Below are 20,986 nucleotides of genomic sequence, written 5' to 3' on the forward strand. Positions count from 1 at the left end.
TGGATAAATATGAGTACTATCTGCATTACAACAAAACTACAACTCTACGTCCCTAGAACGGTATTACCCCAAAAATTAAGAAGCCCACCACAAACCATTAGCAAAGGTTACCATATGTCTGGCTTTTGCGACTTTTATTTTAGAAGATATGTCTAGCAGAACTGCATGAAATATAAAACATTTTGTGTGCACAACTGTAGGGCAGATCTGGATTTATCATAAAATAGGTTCGGCTTTTGCCTAATAGGAACTCAGCAGGTATTTTGACTATGCTGGCCACACAATTTTAAAATGTAAAAAAACAGCCCATCCTGACTGCCTGTTCTGCTATGCTATCTTCCAAGACGACAAAAGGCACCAACCAAGGCTCCCGGAAGTCCGTGTATTAAGCCTGAAGTAGTTGGGATAAAACTGAACTTTATATACATATAAACGGACGGGCATATTTAACCCCTTAAGGACAGACGACGGATATATTCCGTCATGATTCCCTTTTATTCCAGAAGTTGTGTCATTAAGGGGTTAAGTGTTCTTGCATAGCAAGACCACTTAATGTTATCTCACATATATATTATTATTATTATTAAAGCCACATTTACCACCCTAACTCCTCCCACAGTTTTTACACTACATAGACAGTAATATACCGAAACGTGCGGATTGTTTACGATTGGTGTGCTATTACTTTGTGGAACGTTTCGCTGAATGGTTCACGGAATATCGTCGTTCTTGTGGCGAAATTTGTCCCATAGGAATGAATGGCAAAGCTAGAGTGGGAGCTGGCAAAAGCTGAAAAATCAGGACATGATTTCTAAACTGCCACCACTCCCTCATTTTCAAGCCCACCTACACAAATCTTATATCAAAACGTTCAGCTATCCCTGCTGCCACTAGAATTGTCCACAGCTAAGCCATAGTCCTGATAGTTTTCACAATATGACCATTTGTTTGCAACTCACGCCGTCCATTGACATTCATTGAAACTCCACTCTAGCCAGCTAAAATTTTAAAGGGCAATTTCTAAACTGCGACTGTGCCTTCATTTGTAATACTTCAGAGACATACTATGCATCGAAATGTAGGTCTGGGTCTTGTGATTCTCACAATATAAAGCTCTTCGCTTTTGGATGTTTAGTTTTTAAAATACGACCATTTGAAGATGGCAACCGCCAAAATACTCTGACCTGTGCCAGGCTGGAGCAGCAAGTGATGTCATAAACAGGGCCTTTTGTACACCTGCTAATGTTTTTATAAATGTATGTTTTAATGTAGCTGTGAAGCACTTTGGGCAACAACGTTGCAATTAAATGTGCTATAATAAATAAATAATAACAGTTACTCCGCCCACTCCAGTTGTAGACTACTGGTGGAGGCAAGAACACTTCACACAATTTCCTCAGAAATTGTAGCTTTTCTAGTTGCACATGCAAGACACATACAAACAGACAAATAAACAATCATGCAGACCTACATACAAATAGACGCATGTATTTACACACACACTCAGATAAAACCATACATACAGACACATATATAATGCATAGAGATACATACATGTATACACAAAGACAAACAGGCACTCACATATATACACACACTATATATTTCGGTGTATACACCATATTTAATTATATTTAACTTTTTTTCTTTTTTAATTAATTTATGTTGAGCTTTTTTCTTTTATGGGGAGACGAGGGGGAATTCATTGCTCTCCCTTCAATTCCTACACCTATGCTTGCAGTACTCTTCCAGTGCTCTTTGCATGGTCCAAGTACCCTTAGCAGTGGTGGAACATCCAAGGTTTGAAAGGTCATGAGTGAAACTGGGCCCTGGCTGTTCCGCATGTCACAGGGGAGCCTGCGCCTGGTGCACCTGGGGCAGCTTTATTGAGTCCTGCAAGCTTGAGGTAAACTTTGGGTAGCCAACACACTTAGAGCAACCCAAAGGTTATGTCTGATAAGATGTAAGAACAAAAAGAAGAGGTGAGGGTTGCGCCAATAAGTCTCGTAATGATAAATATACAATTCAAAACAGACCAGTGGTCTAAGTGATTATACAGCAATAGTATATCTCACTTAAAATAGCAATGTAGTTCTCAAGATAAAAATATTCGTATAAAAAGTCTCACAGTATAACAGGATAACAGGATAAAATAGGGGTTCCTCAGGAGTTGATCCGTACGGATGGGTAAAATATCCGTATATGTAAAGAGCTAAGGGAAGACATGGCAGACTGACAGTGTAATATATCAAAATCCAAAGGTAAAATGAGGTGGAATGATCCCCACCTAGGATTTCTTTGAGTACAGGATACGTAAAAATGCCAGCAATAAAAAGTAATTAGGGTGTATATAAATTACAATAAAAAGAGAATTGGTATAGCTAAAAGTAACCAAAAAACTTTAATTGTTCAAATACGGTGGCGGAGCCAGCTGAGGAACAGAGCAGACACGTTTTCCCCGAGCTCCGAGCGAAGTCAGCCTAAACACCTACCAAATTCGGTGAAAAAGGCGACTTTTGTTGACAAAACCCTTCCTCAGTGGTGCAGGAAGAAGTATGGGTCGGAAAAATAAAAAACCTAAAGGTGATCTGACCCCGACAAGCCGAGACATCGGCGAACTCCTGCGGGGAGCCCAGAGGGCCGCATGGGACAAGATGGCGCTGGAGGGAGACGAGACCTCTTACTCATCGGGAGACAACCCGTTTGACATGGGAGAGGAGCTACCCCACGATGCGCCCAAGAGACCCACGATCCCTCAGCAAGCCCCGGCCAAGCCGGTAACTGCCGCCCAGCTAAAGGACATGCTCGCCGAGCTGCGAACGAACATCGCAGCGGACATAGCGTACTTCAAAACGGCGGTTGAAAATGCCACCTCACGGATCACACTCCTGGAGGCCACAACGAGCACACAGGACTCCAGACTCACCGTGGTAGAGAGCCAAATTGCTGAAATTATAAAGCTGCAACTGACTACCACGGATAGAGTGGACGCCATGGAAGACCAAAAAAGGCGATACAACGTTAAACTCCGCGGCATTCCAGACTGGATTGACCTGACGGACTTACCACATTATATCCGCAGGCTGCTCAGCACACTGCTGCCACCCACGCAGGCTAAAGCGGTGAGATTAGATGGCCTATTCCAGCTGCCGAAACCACCCACGGCGCCCACGACCGCATCCGCAGACCTCATCATCCGATTTCAATCAATGTCGGATAACGCACTCCTGCTCAAAGCTACAAGGGGAAAGACCCCATTACACTTTGAGGGCTCATCTCTAACGATGTTCCCAGGCCTCACCCGGAACACCATTGCATGGCGCAGGTCACTGAGACCGCTACTGCAGCTTCTTCAATCAAAGAACGTTTCCTACCGCTGGGGAACGCCTAAACAACTGATGTTCACCTACATGAACACTACCTACAAGGCACGGAGCTATGCAGAACTAGACGCTCTCATGCGCAAGCTTGGAATCACAGGACTGCAGAGTGTGGCCGGTACGGGACTGACTCACTTGGACCGCTCTGCCATCGAGGAATTCATACCCCGCACGGCGAAACGCCCAGGGCCAGAGAGACTGACCTGAGGATGATAGCCCGTTTGGCTGCCCTCACTTTTTGCATAAAGGACAATCGGGTTCCTTCCAACCCCACCACCGATGGACGCTCAGACACCTGACCTACCAGGCTCATTTGAACGTACTCTGTTCCCTAGCTGAATAAGTTTTTATGTCTTAATTTTGTTTCTCTAACGGCCAACATGCTCAGACCGTCACGACCATTACCTACAACGAGTTAGCTCCCGTTAACACACACATCCTTTGCACTTCTAAGCATGGGCACACCGTGTAAGAAGCAACCCCCCCCACCCCCCATCCTGCCCTAGACGACATAGTGCAGCACAGAACGTGACTTCTTACTGACACCAGGAGGGAGGTTACCCCTGACAGGGAACTACACGACCCACATCAGTGACAACACTTATGCACCCTGGGGACAATACTAGACGAACCCCGCTCCGACACCACTCTTTTTATTCACCTAAGCTGTTCACATAGACAGCCTTAAACGCACTGGCACAATACTTACCTTTTCTCACGGAAATAAAAAAGAGAAGTAGATGGCGCTTACACAGTAAAATCAAAACACAGTACTGGAGTGGAAAAAGGTGTTCCCCAACACCCTAGAGTCAAAGTAATAAAATAGAGTATTGAAAGCAACAAGTGCCAAATACACACACCACTCCCTGTGTCTAAAATAAGAGATAATAATACTTATATATATACAGGTACATATGGAAGATGTAGTCAAGTCCTATAAAGACAAAAAATACATAGTATAGACTGTATATATAAAAAGAAATATATGAAAGTGATAGAATACACTCACGGATTCCAGAGCCGTACCAGGCTCTGTATATAGTGCCCAAGGGTGCCTTAGAAGGCTATATGGAGAATCTTGGATGGTGTCCCCCAGAAGCAGGAAAAAGCAGCAAGTGATGATAAAAAAATTACATTTATTGTAAATAAAAGTTTAAAAATAACTGTGCAGGTCCCATATGGTGACACACAAAATCACAGTAATGCAGACGCGTTTCAACTCAGTCCGAGTTTTCATCAGTGCATAAAACATCCAGCTGCTGTTCCGTTTTAAGTTCTCCGCTTTTCTGATTGCCGGTCACATGGGCGGAAGTTCGGGTGGCCGGCGTCTGACGTCACTTCCGGTATTTTCGGCGCTCGTTTTCTGGCTTCATTCTGTTCAATGCATTTGCCCAATTGAAGCTGGAAACTCCACATTGTGAATGGGCACCTTGTATAGTCCTTAAAGTGCATACATATAAGCAGTAGCTTGTAATAGGAAAAGTGACATAGTTATATATACAGATAACGGAGAATAATATAGTAGAGGGACTTAATGAATTAACAACTTATAAGTACATAATACATAATGTCAATATTAATTTGTTGGTGCATTTGCCCAAATGATGCAAAGGGCTCCATATTAAAAATGGTCATTTTTCATATCTTACAGAATACATACATATAAACAATGATAAGTAGTACAAAAAATGACATAGTTGCTTATGCAAATAGCAGCAATAAAGCAGAATATATATGTGTATTAATAAGCAACATATGGGCACATAATATGTAATGCCTTAAAGGTGTATATCACCTCCAATTTATATGGATATAGCCCCTATAGAGTAAGATTGATGGGGTGGAAGGGCCAAAAATATAAAAATGAGTATAGATATAAATGTAAAAAGCATATATCAAAAAGTATATAGAAAACTATGTAAAAAACTGTGTAAAAAATAATGTGTATTTTTAAAATGTATTATAAAAAATATATTATAAAAAATGAGCCAACTCAAAATCTAAATTTAAGCCATTGGGGGATAAAGTGTTTAGTTCGAATATCCACCTACTTTCAATTTTGCATAATTCTTTAAAATTGTCTTCCCCCCTCCAATCTTTTTTCTTTTGGGCAATGGCAATAAAATTAACGTATGAAGGATCACTATTATGGCATTGTGAAAAATGTGCAGAGACACTGTGTTTGGCATACCCCCTCTGTATATTTCCCAAGTGTTCCAGTATGCGGGTTTTTAAAGTTCTCGTGGTCATTCCCACATACTGTGGTCCACAGGGGCACCAGAGGAGGTATATCACATTGCTTGAGTGGCATGTGAGAATAGAATTAATTTTATATTCCTTTTTGGATATGTTGGAAACAAAATTAGTACGTGTATCTTTTTTAAATTTTGTTCTTTTACAGGCTGTGCACATTTTACATGGATAGAAGCCATGTTTTTGATTAAAGGTATTAATATTAGCAGTATGGGTTTTTATATGATTTTTAACCAATAAAGTTTGGAGATTTTTTGTACCTCTATATACGATTTTGGGTTTATCACCAATGATGTCATTAAGACCTTCATCAGTTTTCAAGATATGCCAGTATTTCTGAACAATGGATTTTATATGTCTAGCATCACCACTATAGTCCAAAATTAATGGAGGTTCCTTTTTTTGCTCGATTATTTGTCTATCTCTATATTCTAATAGGGACTCTCTATTTAATTGTCTAGTTTCCTCGATTTGGTGATCTAAGATAATCGGATCATATTTCTTTTCAACAAAAAAGCTTTTTAATCGTCCTGCCTGTTCCTCATATTCCTCAATGTCACTGCAGTTTTTGAAGATACGGTTGAACTGACTTTTGGGCACATTGCGCAACCACGGGTCGTAATGACAATTCGTGGTGTCAATGTACCCATTAACATCCACCGGTTTAAAGTAAGTCCTAGTGGAAATATGATTGTTAGATATATAAATCTCTAAATCTAGAAACTGGACCGACGTTTGGCTGATTTGACTAGTCAGGACAATGTTTCTGCAATTGTCATTGAGGTCTTTCAAAAAGAGATCCAAAGAAATTCTGGACCCCTTCCAAATAAAGAAAATGTCGTCGATATACCTGCGATAGAGGACCAGACCCGCCCCCATAGCCTCCCGACCTGGAAGGAAAGTGCCCTCCCAGTGGGACATGAACAAATTAGCATAGCTGGGAGCGAATCTGGTCCCCATCGCAGTACCGACTAACTGAAGAAAAAATGAGCCATCAAACCAAAAAAAATTGTTAGTGAGGATTAGATGGATACTATCTATAATAAAATTGATCTGGTTCTCAACAAACTTATTGCTTTGTTGCAAAAAATATTTAATAGCTTCACAGCCCAGCTCATGTGAAATGATAGTATATAAACTGGTCACATCACATGTGACCAGATGATAGTCTTCCTCCCATTGAATATTTTGTAGGATTTTTAGTAGTTGTGTGGAATCCCTAAGGTAAGTTGGTTGTGATATCACCAAAGGCTGAAGTTGTCTATCTATGTATTCAGATAGCCTGCTTAATAGGGAACCAATCCCGGATACTATGGGCCTTCCGGGAGGTTTCTTTGCATCCTTATGGATTTTTGGGAGGATGTAAAGAACTGGTATACGACATACCGATATATTTAAATATTTATATTCATGTTTATTGAGGATCCCATCTTCCATACCTTTACTCAATAGTGATGTATATTTCTTTCTTATTTCTGGGGTAGGGTCAGCATTGAGTTTGACGTAGGTGGAGGCATCGTTGAGCTGCCTGTATACCTCCTCCATATAGTCCTCAACATTTAGCACAACGATGCCCCCACCCTTGTCTGCCGGCTTAATCACAATACTATGATCCTGTTGAAGATCTCTAAGGGCTCTGGTTTGAGGGTAATTCAGATTACTTTTTTTCTTTCTGGATATTTGCCTCACGTCATTGGTTACTAGTTTTTCGAAAACTTTCATTTCACCACTAATGTGATTTTTTGGGAAAAACTGAGATTTATCTTTTAAATTTGTGTGTATAAAGTGATCATTATCAATTTCTCTTAATTCATTAGTAGGAAATTTCTTGAAATGTTTCTTTAAACAGAGTTTTCGAATAAACTTGTGGAGGTCTATAAAGGTGTTAAAGGGCTTGTTGGTACTAGTCGGTGCGAATTTTAAGCCCTTATTAAGGACTTCCAATTCTTTGTTAGTTAGTATTTTATTTGAAAGATTGAAAATTCCTAATGATGGTTTTTCCCTCTTTTTTTCAAAGTCCAAAAGTCTTCCTGCTCGGCATCCCCTTCTCCCTGATCCCATGGTCTTTTGGACCTCTGTGGGCGGGAGGGGTCCTGTACTAAAAAGAAGAATGGGATGAATGTAGAGAATTTTCAGCATAGGATTTCGCTTTGTTTCTAGCAGAATAATTTGCATTATCACCTGTTGTATTATCCATTAAGGGTCTATATCTACTTCCTAAAGTCAGTTCAACCGTATCTTCAAAAACTGCAGTGACATTGAGGAATATGAGGAACAGGCAGGACGATTAGAAAGCTTTTTTGTTGAAAAGAAATATGATCCGATTATCTTAGATCACCAAATCGAGGAAACTAGACAATTAAATAGAGAGTCCCTATTAGAATATAGAGATAGACAAATAATCGAGCAAAAAAAGGAACCTCCATTAATTTTGGACTATAGTGGTGATGCTAGACATATAAAATCCATTGTTCAGAAATACTGGCATATCTTGAAAACTGATGAAGGTCTTAATGACATCATTGGTGATAAACCCAAAATCGTATATAGAGGTACAAAAAATCTCCAAACTTTATTGGTTAAAAATCATATAAAAACCCATACTGCTAATATTAATACCTTTAATCAAAAACATGGCTTCTATCCATGTAAAATGTGCACAGCCTGTAAAAGAACAAAATTTAAAAAAGATACACGTACTAATTTTGTTTCCAACATATCCAAAAAGGAATATAAAATTAATTCTATTCTCACATGCCACTCAAGCAATGTGATATACCTCCTCTGGTGCCCCTGTGGACTACAGTATGTGGGAATGACCACGAGAACTTTAAAAACCCGCATACTGGAACACTTGGGAAATATACAGAGGGGGTATGCCAAACACAGTGTCTCTGCACATTTTTCACAATGCCATAATAGTGATCCTTCATACGTTAATTTTATTGCCATTGCCCAAAAGAAAAAAGATTGGAGGGGGGAAGACAATTTTAAAGAATTATGCAAAATTGAAAGTAGGTGGATATTCGAACTAAACACTTTATCCCCCAATGGCTTAAATTTAGATTTTGAGTTGGCTCATTTTTTTTTTACATAGTTTTCTATATACTTTTTGATATATGCTTTTTACATTTATATCTATACTCATTTTTATATTTTTGGCCCTTCCACCCCATCAATCTTACTCTATAGGGGCTATATCCATATAAATTGGAGGTGATATACACCTTTAAGGCATTACATATTATGTGCCCATATGTTGCTTATTAATACACATATATATTCTGCTTTATTGCTGCTATTTGCATAAGCAACTATGTCATTTTTTGTACTACTTATCATTGTTTATATGTATGTATTCTGTAAGATATGAAAAATGCCCATTTTTAATATGGAGCCCTTTGCATCATTTGGGCAAATGCACCAACAAATTAATATTGACATTATGTATTATGTACTTATAAGTTGTTAATTCATTAAGTCCCTCTACTATATTATTCTCCGTTATCTGTATATATAACTATGTCACTTTTCCTATTACAAGCTACTGCTTATATGTATGCACTTTAAGGACTATACAAGGTGCCCATTCACAATGTGGAGTTTCCAGCTTCAATTGGGCAAATGCATTGAACAGAATGAAGCCAGAAAACGAGCGCCGAAAATACCGAAAGTGACGTCAGACGCCGGCCACCCGAACTTCCGCCCATGTGACCGGCAATCAGAAAAGCGGAGAACTTAAAACGGAACAGCAGCTGGATGTTTTATGCACTGATGAAAACTCGGACTGAGTTGAAACGCGTCTGCATTACTGTGATTTTGTGTGTCACCATATGGGACCTGCACAGTTATTTTTAAACTTTTATTTACAATAAATGTAATTTTTTTATCATCATCACTTGCTGCTTTTTCCTGCTTCTGGGGGACACCATCCAAGATTCTCCATATAGCCTTCTAAGGCACCCTTGGGCACTATATACAGAGCCTGGTACGGCTCTGGAATCCGTGAGTGTATTCTATCACTTTCATATATTTCTTTTTATATATACAGTCTATACTATGTATTTTTTGTCTTTATAGGACTTGACTACATGGAACATCTTCCATATGTACCTGTATATATATAACTATTATTATCTCTTATTTTAGACACAGGGAGTGGTGTGTGTATTTGGCACTTGTTGCTTTCAATACTCTATTTTATTACCTTTTCTCACGCCTAGCTGACGCATAGGGAGTCTCGCTGTCCCACTCTCGGACCTACTCACCCACTGTACAAGATTGTGACCCCCAAATGCTGTCATGCTGGCTGAGACCCTCTCACGTTTGACCTATTCTATGTTTTTATTGACTTTTTAAAAAGAAACAAAAAAACAGCGCAGTATGAATAACCTTCTTTATTTGAATGTATGCCTCGTAATATATATATACATGCCTTTTGAAATTTGTCTTCCTCCTACTGCATTGTCAAAAATAAAGAATAACATTTTTATTTTTTTTAAATACACAAGTAAAACACCATTAACGCGTTTCGCCAACACAGGGCTTCATCAAAATGGGATAAAAGACAATCACTGGCAGTATGAGTTTAAATAGGAGTACATTTAATTAAAATTGGCGCAAAAAATGAGGTCAGCCAATCAGCATTCAAATAACAACAAACGATTTAAAAGGAGATAATTGTCATGACTCCTGGCTCGCCGCCTGACAAGCTGAGCTTACCTGCTCGGCGGTGAACCGGGAACCGCTCCTCCGCGTCCTTCCGCCAAAACAAAGATGGCGCCAACCATGCGGTCCCGTCCATCATTGGCTCCGCCCCCCAAAATTATACTAGCGTGCATGTGATGTCACAACGTCAACGCGCGCGCACGTTTTGGGTTCAGAGGTCATCCTCTGACCAATCATAGCCCAGAGAGGGATATTTGCCAGTTTGACCAGACTGAAATACAATTCCTTGGATACATTATATCCCCTTCTGGTTTTAAAATGGACCCATGCAAACTGGAGGCAGTTTTACAATGGCCGTTACCTAAAGGTCTTAAAGCTACACAGCGTTTTGTAGGATTTGATCATTATTACCGCAAATTCATTAAGGGTTTCTCATCGGTAATCGCTCCTATTACCAACCTTACCAAAAAAGGAGCAAATTGCAATTCATGGCCCAAGGAAGCAAAGGAAGCATTCAAGAAATTAAAATCTTTATTTGCCTCGGCACCTGTTCTGACACACCCCGATCCGACCAAGCCTTTTATTTTAGAAGTAGATGCGTCAGAGAAAGTCCTGACAAGCCTTTACATCCCTGTGGGTTTTTCTCTCGAAAACTAACTCCTGCAGAGAAAAACTATGACATCGGAAATAGAGAATTACTGTCCATTGTCCTTGCCCTTAAAGAATTGAGACATCTCTTAGAAGGTTCCAAAGAGCCACTTTTGATTTTTACCGATCACAAGAACTTGGCTTATATCGGGGACACTAAGAGATTATCCTCCCGACAGGCTAGATGGTCACTGTTCCTCTTCTGTTTCAATTTTGTCATTACATACAGGTCCGGGACCAAGAACACTAAGGCAGATGTGCTGCCTAGACAGTTTTAGACAGATGAGGTTCGTGAACAAGAGGTATTCCCAATCGTACATCCAGAATGTCTTATTGCTACTACGATTTCCAAAGTCTCTTCTCCACTTTTTTGTACCATAATAGCAGATCAAACTCAGGCACCCGTGGAGAAACCTCCGGACAAACTATACGTTACACCATTGTTGTGGAAAAAAGTATTTGGATTATTTCATGATAATCTGACAGCAGTACATCCTGGAATACATAAAACTCTCTCTGCCATTTCCAGGAAATTTTGGTGGCCTACACTCAGAGGTGATGTTAAAGACGATGTAGGGGCATGTCAAATATGTGCTGTTTCCAAAACATGTCATAAATCTCCACCTGGGTTGCTACAGCCACTTCCAATACCTGATGTTCCATGGACCCATTTAGCCATGGATTTCATTGTGGAACTCCCCTGTTCTAATGGGTATAACACCATCCTCATGGTGGTAGATAGATTCTCCAAGATGGCACATTTTTTACCTCTTAAAAAATTGCCATCTGCTCAAGATCTAGTCCAAATTTTCATAAAGGAAATCTTTCGCTTACATGGAGTACCAAAAACCATTCTTTCTGACAGAGGTACCCAATTTATCTCTAGGTTCTTGCCTTCTGTAAACAATTGGGCATAGAACTTTAATTTTCCTCTTCGTACTATCCTCAGACTAATGGCGCAGCAGAGAGAGCCAATCAATCTTTAGAATCCTATTTGCGTTGCTTTATCGATGCCAATCAGTCCAATTGGTACAAACTCTTACCCATGGCTGAATTTGCCAGAAATAATGCGACTCATGGATCCTCTAATCATAGTCCATTTTTTTGTAAATCAAGGTTATCACCCCACTGTTTTACCTTCTGAATTTTCAGGCACTGATATTCCTGCTTTGAACACCCGTTTGGCTTCTATTCATGACACTTGGGATTCTGTTCATTCAGCACTACAGAATGCCTCTAAACGTAGTAAAGTCCAAGCTGACAAGAAACGGGGTGCCAACCCTGTCTATCAAGTAGGGGACAGGGTTTGGGTTTGGTTATCCACACGTCATATCAAGCTAAAAGTCCCTTCTATGAAACTTGCTCCTCGATACATAGGCCCTTTTCGTGTCCTTCGTCGTATTAACCCTGTGACTTATTCCTTGGCACTACCTGCGCACATGAGAATTACCAATTCGTTCCATGTGTCATTGCATAAGCCTCTCACTTGCAATCGATACACTAAAACAGTCGTTCCTCCTCCGCCATTGGTGGTAGGTGATCAGGAGGAATATGAAGTTCGATCTATAATGGACTCCAAGATCTCTAGGGGTGTTATGTCTTATTTGGTTGACTGGAAGGGATATGGCCCGGAGGAACGTAGTTGGGTTCCTGCTGACCGGGTTCATGCTCCCCGTCTTCTCCGGTCGTTTCACAACCGCTTTCCTCACAAGCCGGCTCCTTCCCGCCCGGTGAGCGGTCTTCGAGTGGGGGGCACTGTCACGGCTCCCGGCTCGCTGCCTGACAAGCTGAGCTTACCTGCTTGGCGGCGAACTGGGATCCGCTCCTCCGTGTCCTTCCGCCAAAACAAAGATGGCGCCGACCATGCGGTCGCGTCCATCATTGGCTCTGGCCCCCAAAATTATACTAGGGTGCGTGTGACGTCACGATGTCAACGCGCACACACGTTCTGGGGTCAAAGGTCATCCTCTGACCAATCATAGCCCAGAGAGGGATATTTAAATCCCTGATTCACTCCAGTACCTTGCCCTGTCGTGGTTTCCTGTCCTGGTTCCCGAGAGTGCGTTTATCCTGGTTCCATTTGTGATTTCCAGTATCTTGACCTTGGCTATTCCTGATTACTCTGATTTCTGGTTCCTTTGACTTGGCTTGTTTAACGTTTTTTGTGTATTTCTGGCTTCCTTGACCTCGGCTATCCCTTGATCATTCTCTGTCTCTAACGTATTAGTCCGGCCATTCTAAGGTCCGGTTTACGTTCTGTCCTTTTTATTTCCTTGCTATTTTCTATGTATATGGTTACATAGTTCTGCGTGTTGGACCACACTAGCAGTCGTGACAATAATACCTAAATTTCTATAAAGTGTGTGGGTTTGTGAACCTTATCTATTGTATAAATATTAAAAATGGAGGTTATGTTATGGAGATATATGGGATTGAATATAATCACGTGACTTTTGCGGCTAAAAAGTGCAGACAATCACGAAAGTCACGTGATTATATTCAATCCCTTATCTCTCCATAACATAACCCTCGTTTTTCATATTTATACAATAGATAAGGTTCATAAACCCACACACTTTATAGAAATTTAAGTATTATCTCCTTTTAAATAGTTGATTGTTATTTGAATGCTGATTGGCTGACCTCATTTTTTGCGCCAATTTTAATCAAATGTACACCTATTTAAACCCGTACTGCGCCAGTGTGTGTCTTTTATCCCATTTTTTTTTTTTATAATTTGTATTTTATTGAATTTTCATGCGTAAGACAGAATTTGCAGTATTGCATGGGTAATATAAACATGAGTAAAACAGAACTGTGCCATTATATATAAGATATTAGTGGTTGATTTGAAAGTCTCTGAACCTCGCTGTCGTGGGGTCTTCAAGTAGGTAATACCGTAACGTTGCTGTAGCTGTAACTGCTGCAGCTGCTGTAACTCAGCGCCAGGATGCAGCCCCCTCTGATGGCTTTGCCAGTTTCTGAGCCTGTCTCTCTACTGCCTGCTTTCTATTGTGTGGCGGGCGTCTCTGTCCTTGTTGCGGGCTTGCTTCAAGGAGTTTGTACAGCTCTTCGGGGTCATCTGCCGAGGTCATTGTATAGGTCGTGTCGCCAGCTGTCACCTCTAGGGCTCCTTCCACTCCCCAGCGGTATTTTATCAAGCGGTCTCTTAGGTTTCTTGCCACAGGTGCCAATTTGCGTCGTTCTGCCAGCACTGTGAACGGGATGTCGCTGTAGATTGCCACTGGGTTCCCTTCATGGGTTACGTTCCCCTGCGTTCTAGAGGCCGTCATTATCGCGTTCTTGACTGTGATATCACGTGTCACCGCTATGACGTCTCTGGAGGTTCCCTCTGGTGCCGCCGGGGATTTCCTGACTCTGAATACCGAGGAGATCATTGGTGGATTGGACTCCCCCTTGATTCCCAGTGAGTCTATGAGGGTCTGTGTGTATCGTAACAGGTGCTCTGTGCCTATGTTTTCTGGTATCCCCCTTAGGCGTATATTTCGGCGCCTATGGCGCGTTTCTAGTGTTGTCACCGTGCGGTGTAACTGCTGCACCTGTGATGCTAAGCCCTCCATCTGTACCTTGGTCTCCTGCATCTGACTGCTTCTGGCTACCTCTTTTGCCTCTATAGCCCGGATTTTGTTTTGGACCTCTCCCACCTCTTTCTGGACTTTCTGTAAGTCCTCCCTCCATACCTTTCTGAGGTCTAGCAGAAGCCTCTTGATGTCTCCCTTTGTTGCAGGGGCTGAGTCTTCGTCCGACTCTGGTGTGTCGGATTCTCCGCCTGACTGAGGCGTGGAGATTACATCCTCCTCGTTGGAGTCCTCCGACGTCCCCTGTTCTTTGTCTGCCTCCGGCCCCATTTTGTATTGCAGCCGCTGCACGGGCCTTTCAAAGGAGATCCTTATATCTTGGGATCGGGGTGCCTCCGGACGCTGAGCCTTCTTATTTTTTCGCCCCATTGTGTCTGCTGTTGAGGGGTGAATTGTGGTTGCTGGTAAAATCTTATATTTCGGCCAAAGGGCTTCGTAATTGTTTCTGTAGCACGGAGCCCCGCTAGGAGACGTCCGTTCAGTCTCGTAGTTGGCCACGCCCCCCCCTTTTATCCCATTTTGATGAAGCCCTGTGTTGGCGAAATGCGTTAATGGTGTTTTACTTGTGTATTTTAACAATTAAAGTTTTTTGGTTACTTTTAGCTATACAAATTCTTTTTTTATTGTAATTTATATACACCCTAATTACTTTTTATTGCTGGCATTTTTACGTATCCTGTACTCAAAGAAATCCTAGGTGGGGATCATTCCACCAACGCTACTACAATAGAGCAGTATCGTCTGCTCTACACTTGTGAGTAATACTTTTTATATTTTATACCGCATCTTTTATAAATTGAGAGAACTATTGTTTTCTTTTATATATCTCGGAGGTTTGGATATCCAGACCAGATTGACAGACATACCTCTCCATTGTATCCCTTAGCGGGGATTGTACCGCTTAACGCCCTTCACCCCAGAGCTGGTTCAAGCTCTTTTAAATGTGAGTTGACTACCTGTTTTTATTCATTTTACCTTTGGATTTTGATATATTACACTATCAGTCTGCCGTGTCTTCCCTTATCTCTTCACATATACGGATATTTTACCCATCCAGATGGATCAACTCCTGAGGAACCCCTATTTTATCCTGTTATCCTGTTACACTGCGAGACTTTTTATACGAATATTTTTATCCTGAGAACTACATTGCTATTTTTTTGTGAGATATACTATTGCTGTATCATCACTTAGACCACTGGTTTGTTTTGAATTGTATATTTATCATTACGAGACTTATTGCTGCAACCCTCACCTCTTCTTTTTGTTCTTACATCTGTTTGTTAATGGTTTAAGAGGGACTCCCTGCATTGGGTTGCTGCCTCTCTATTTGTGTTATTTAGCGCTGACTCTCCCCTTTGCTGTATTGTATGTCTGATAAGAGCCCACCAAATCATTCATGTTTACAGGTCACTACCTCCATGCTTTCTGAGCACCTGAAGGGGGGCAGAGCAAAGAGGAGACAGAGAGAGGAGGAGAAGAGAACCCAGAGAGCCAGCCACAGACCTCCTGCAGCAAGTAACCACTGGACCCCATGGAAGCTACTCTCCTGCACCCAAACGGTATGGAAACAGGAGGGTGGCTAAAAATGTGTAAATTGTGACTTGTATTACTGTGTATCTGTATTTGTGTCAGTGTGTATATGTGTGTATCAATGTTGTAAAATGTGTGTATGTCTCAGTATGATTATATGTGTGTGGCCATATGTGTACATATGCATACATATTGGCATTCAAACGCTGACACTACGCACAAATACACACCTACATTCAAACGTCGCTTAACACAAACACACCCCTGCATTCAAACATCAACACTACGTACAAATCCACCCCTGCATTAAAATACCATCTAGTCATGTGCATGGGGAAAATATTCGGCTCGGTTCGGCATTCCGAAATTCGGGACTTCGACACTTGAACACTTCGGAACTTAGACACTTCAGAACTTCGGCACTTCAGAACTCCGGCATTTCGGGACTTCTCTTGCAGCCGCTTGGTAGATAACTCCCTAATTCCCACGGTATTAGGGAGTTATCTACCAATAGGCTGAAAGACCTAAATTGGTCTTTCAGACAAATTTACTAATACTAAGTAAATTATGCCCCTATTTGCTATACCGCGAGTAGGGGCATGTCTATTAAACAGTGAGCAGCCTGTGACTGTTAACTGTTAAAAAAAAAAAAATAGGGCCCCCCACCCGAGCCTCTACCCGCGATATGCGAGTGGGGGCTTTTAAACTAAAGTGGGGACCTATTTCCCCCCCGACCCCCACCCCTGAGCGGCGGGTGGGGGCCCTAAAATAAAAAAAGAGGGGAGGACAATAGGTTTAATAGACATACCCCTACTCGCGGTATAGCAAGTATACCTGAGTGGCGGCCCTAAATAAAAATTGTAGGGGGTAGACCTAATGCCCCCTGGCCCCCACCCCTGAGCAGTGGGTGAGGGCCCTAAACTAAAATAAGGGGGGGACCTAATGTCCGCCCCCTTAGCGGTGGGTGGGGGCCCTAAATAAAAACGGGGGGAAGGGGACCTAATGTCCTCCCCCCTGGCCCCCACCCCTGAGCAGTGGGTGGGGGCCCTAAACTAGAATAAGGGGGGACCTAATGTCCTCCCCCCTGAGCGGTGGGTGGGGGCCCTAATTACAAATTTGGGGGGACCTTATGTCCTCCCCCTGGCCCACACCGCTCAGGGGTTGGGGCCCTAAACTAGAATAAGGGGAAGGGACCTAATGTCCTCCCCCCTAGCCCCCACCCCTGAGCGGTGGGTGGGGGCCCTAAGTACAAATTGGGGGGGTACCTAATGTCCTGCCCCCTTAACTAGAATAAGGAGGGACCTAATGTCCTCCCCCCTGAGCGGTGGGTGGGGGCCCTAAATACAAATCTGGTGGGGGCCCTAAATACAAATTGGGGGGGGACCTAATGTCCTCCCCCCTGGCCCCCACCCCTGAGCGGAGGGTGGGGGCCCTAAATACAAACTTAACCCCCCCAGGTGACTAGGGGTCCCCAAACCCCTAGTCACCCCCTCCCCCAAAAAATTAAGCCTTACCTACCCCCCTCACCCTAAAAAAAACTTACCATTTGATGTTTTCTTTCTTATAAAATCTTTTTTCAGCCCCAAAAAAGGCCAAATAAAAATCCATAATAACCGACGCAATTTATAAACAAAAAAAAAAACCTGAGCGCAAAAAAATAAATCCATCTTCACCCGGAGAGGGCTCCGCACAGACTGAGCTCTGCAGGGCGGGGGAAGGCTTATAAGCCTTGCCCCGCCCTGCAATTAGGCTCAGGGCACTCTGATTGGTGGGTTTAAGCCATTCAATCAGAGTGCTCTGACAGGTAAATGAAGAGACTGACAGGTAAGTCTCTACATTTACCTGTCACAGCACTCTGATTGGTTGGTTTGAAATCCACCAATCAGAGTGCTCTGTGTCATTTTGCACAGCGTGGGAAAGTTTTTTGGAATTTTCCCACGCTGTGTAATTTGACTCACAGGCTGCTCACTGTTTAATAGACATGCCCCTACTCGCGATATAGTATTAGAAAATTTGGCTGAAAGACCAAATCAGGTCTTTCAGCCTTTTAGTAGATAGTTATCTAATACCGTGGGAATTAGGGAGTTATCTACTTATTCATTCCTGTCATTACATTGACTGGCCAAGTAACTTACATTTTATATGAATCTGTGTTACTTGATTGTTGTTGCAAATGCTTACAGCTGAATCCTGGCTATGTTTGTATACTATTTATTAAAAATTGTATACAATGTAGCATTCTTCTTCTTTCACTGGGTAAGTATATTAGTTCTTAGGCAATACTGTGCTTCAGAACTTCGGCACTTTGACACCTCGGAACTTCGGCAACTTTGGAACTTCAGCACTACTACACTTCGGAAATTCGGTAATTTCAGCACTTTGGGACTTCGACAATTCGGCAATTCAGCTATTTGGACATTCGGAAGCACCCGAATGTCCGAATTGCCTGAAATTCGGCCGAATTTTCATTCAGGCCGAAACGAATTGCACATGTCTAATACCAACACTACATTCAAACACACCCCTGAAATCAAACGTGAACACTACTTCTTTTATGCCAACAATATGTACAAAAACACCTGAGCATTCAAACGCCAACATTACACAATGCACACCTTTATTCAAACACCAACACCATAAACATACACATCCCATCAGTGGCGTACACATGACCCATGGGGCCCCGGTGCGAAAATTGATCCGTGGGCCCCCCTCCCTCGCGCTTACTCTGCGCGGGCCGGGGCAGCAACACATGGCGACGGGCACCTGGTCGCAGGGGTTGCGACCGCGGTATGTACGCCACTGCATGCAGATGCACACACACACTTAAAGGACCACTACAGACACCCAGATCACATCAGCTCAATGAAGTGGTCTGGGTGTCAGGTCCCTCTAGTTTTAACCCTGCAGCTGAAAGCATAGCAGTTTCAGAGAAACTGTTATGTTTCACTGAGGGTTAATCCAGCCTCTAGTGGCTGTCTCACTGACAGCCGCTAGGGGCGCTTCCGCCATTTTAAGACACTGAACGTCCATAGGAAAGCATTGAGTAATGCTTTCCTATGGGCGGTTTGAATGCGTGCATTCGGAGCTGAGAGGCGGAGGGATCCCCAGCGCCATGGGAGTCCGGCGCTGGAGAAAGGTAAGTGCTGAAGACACACACACACACACACTCTCACGAACAAATGCATACACACATTTACTGATAAAGACACACTCACTAACAGACATACATACACACTCACTTACAAAACATACACTCTCACTGACAAACACACACTCACTAACAGACATCAAACAGACTCACTAACACACACACACTCACTCACACACACTCACACACACTCACACACACACACTCACACTCACTCACACACACTCACTCACACACACACACTCACTCACACACACACACACACACACACACTCACACTCTCACACACACACACTCTCACACACACACACTCTCACACACACTTACACTCACACACACACACACACTTACACTCACACACACACACTTACACTCACACACACACTTACACTCACACACACTTACACTCACACACACACTTACACTCACACACACACTTACACACACACACACACACTTACACTCACACACACACTTACACTCACACACACTTTTTTTTAAAATTTAATCCCCCCAGCCTCCTTACCTTTTGGAGTGCTGAGGGGATTCCCTGGGGTCCAGTGGTGCTGCTGGGCTCCTGGGGGGGCCGGTCACCCGGCGGGCTGGCTGGTCCTGCGGGCGCGCGAGGGAGCACTCTCCCCTGAGTGCTTCCTCTTCAGCTCCCTCGCATGCCGCGTACTGATACCGGCGCCGGAAGATGATGTCATCTTCCGGCTCCGGTATCAGTGCGGTGCGCGAGGGAGCTGAAGAGGAAGCACTCAGGGGAGAGTGCTCCCTCGCGCACCAGCCGGCCGCCGGGTGCAAGCAGGGCCAGCCTCGGGGGGCCCGGAGGTGGCCGGCTCCTGGGCCCCCCAGGAGAAGAGGCTGGCCCAGAGCGTACATACCGGGTCGCAGGGGCGGCCGGGCCCCCTGGTGGGCCGGGCCCGGTCGCAGCCGCGACCCCTGCGACCCTGGTATGTACGCCACTGCATCCCATGCATTCAAATGCAAGCACTACACCCTGTTCCAAATTATTATGCAAATTCTATTTAAGTGTCACAAAGATTAAATATTTAGTTTTTCAGTTTAACTCATGGATGGCATTGTGTCTCAGGGCCAGTGGCGTACTAAGGGGGGGACGGAGGGGGCGGTCCGCCCCGGGTGCCATGACCCTGGTGTGGGGGCTGTGTGAACTGTGGCCGCACAGTGCCCCATGTTAGTTAGGGTGCCGTGCGGCCAGAACAGCTCACACAAGCAAACGGCTGCTGAACTGGCCGCACGGAGGAAAAGTGGGGGCAGAGCTAAGCAGAATCGGGGCGGAGCCAAACCGGCAGCAGGGGCAGGGCATAGTACGGCCCTTACCGGTTACTGCTTCACATGGAGGTGCAGTAAGATGGAATCCCATTCCCTGCTTCTCCACAGGCTTCAGGGAATCCAGTCCTCCTCCAGCCCACTGTCTGTAAGTAAGAGTGTGTGTGACTGTGTGTCTGTGTGTGTGACTGTGTGTGTAAAACTGTCTGCCTTTAACTGTGTGTGTGTGTGTGTGTAACTGCCTGTAACTGTGTATTTGTGTGTGACTGCATGCCTGTAACTTTGTGTGTGTGTGTGTGTCTGCCTGTAACTGTGTGTGTGTGTGACTGTAAGTGTGTGTGACTCTCTGCCTGTGACTGTGTGTGTGAGTGACTGTATATGTGACTGTCTGCCTGTAACTGTGTGCGTGACTGTCTGCCTGTAACTGTGTGCGTGACTGTCTGGCTATGACTGTGTGTGACTAC

The sequence above is a fragment of the Pelobates fuscus genome, chromosome 12 (assembly GCF_036172605.1).
Source record: "Pelobates fuscus isolate aPelFus1 chromosome 12, aPelFus1.pri, whole genome shotgun sequence".
Lineage (NCBI taxonomy): Eukaryota > Metazoa > Chordata > Amphibia > Anura > Pelobatidae > Pelobates > Pelobates fuscus.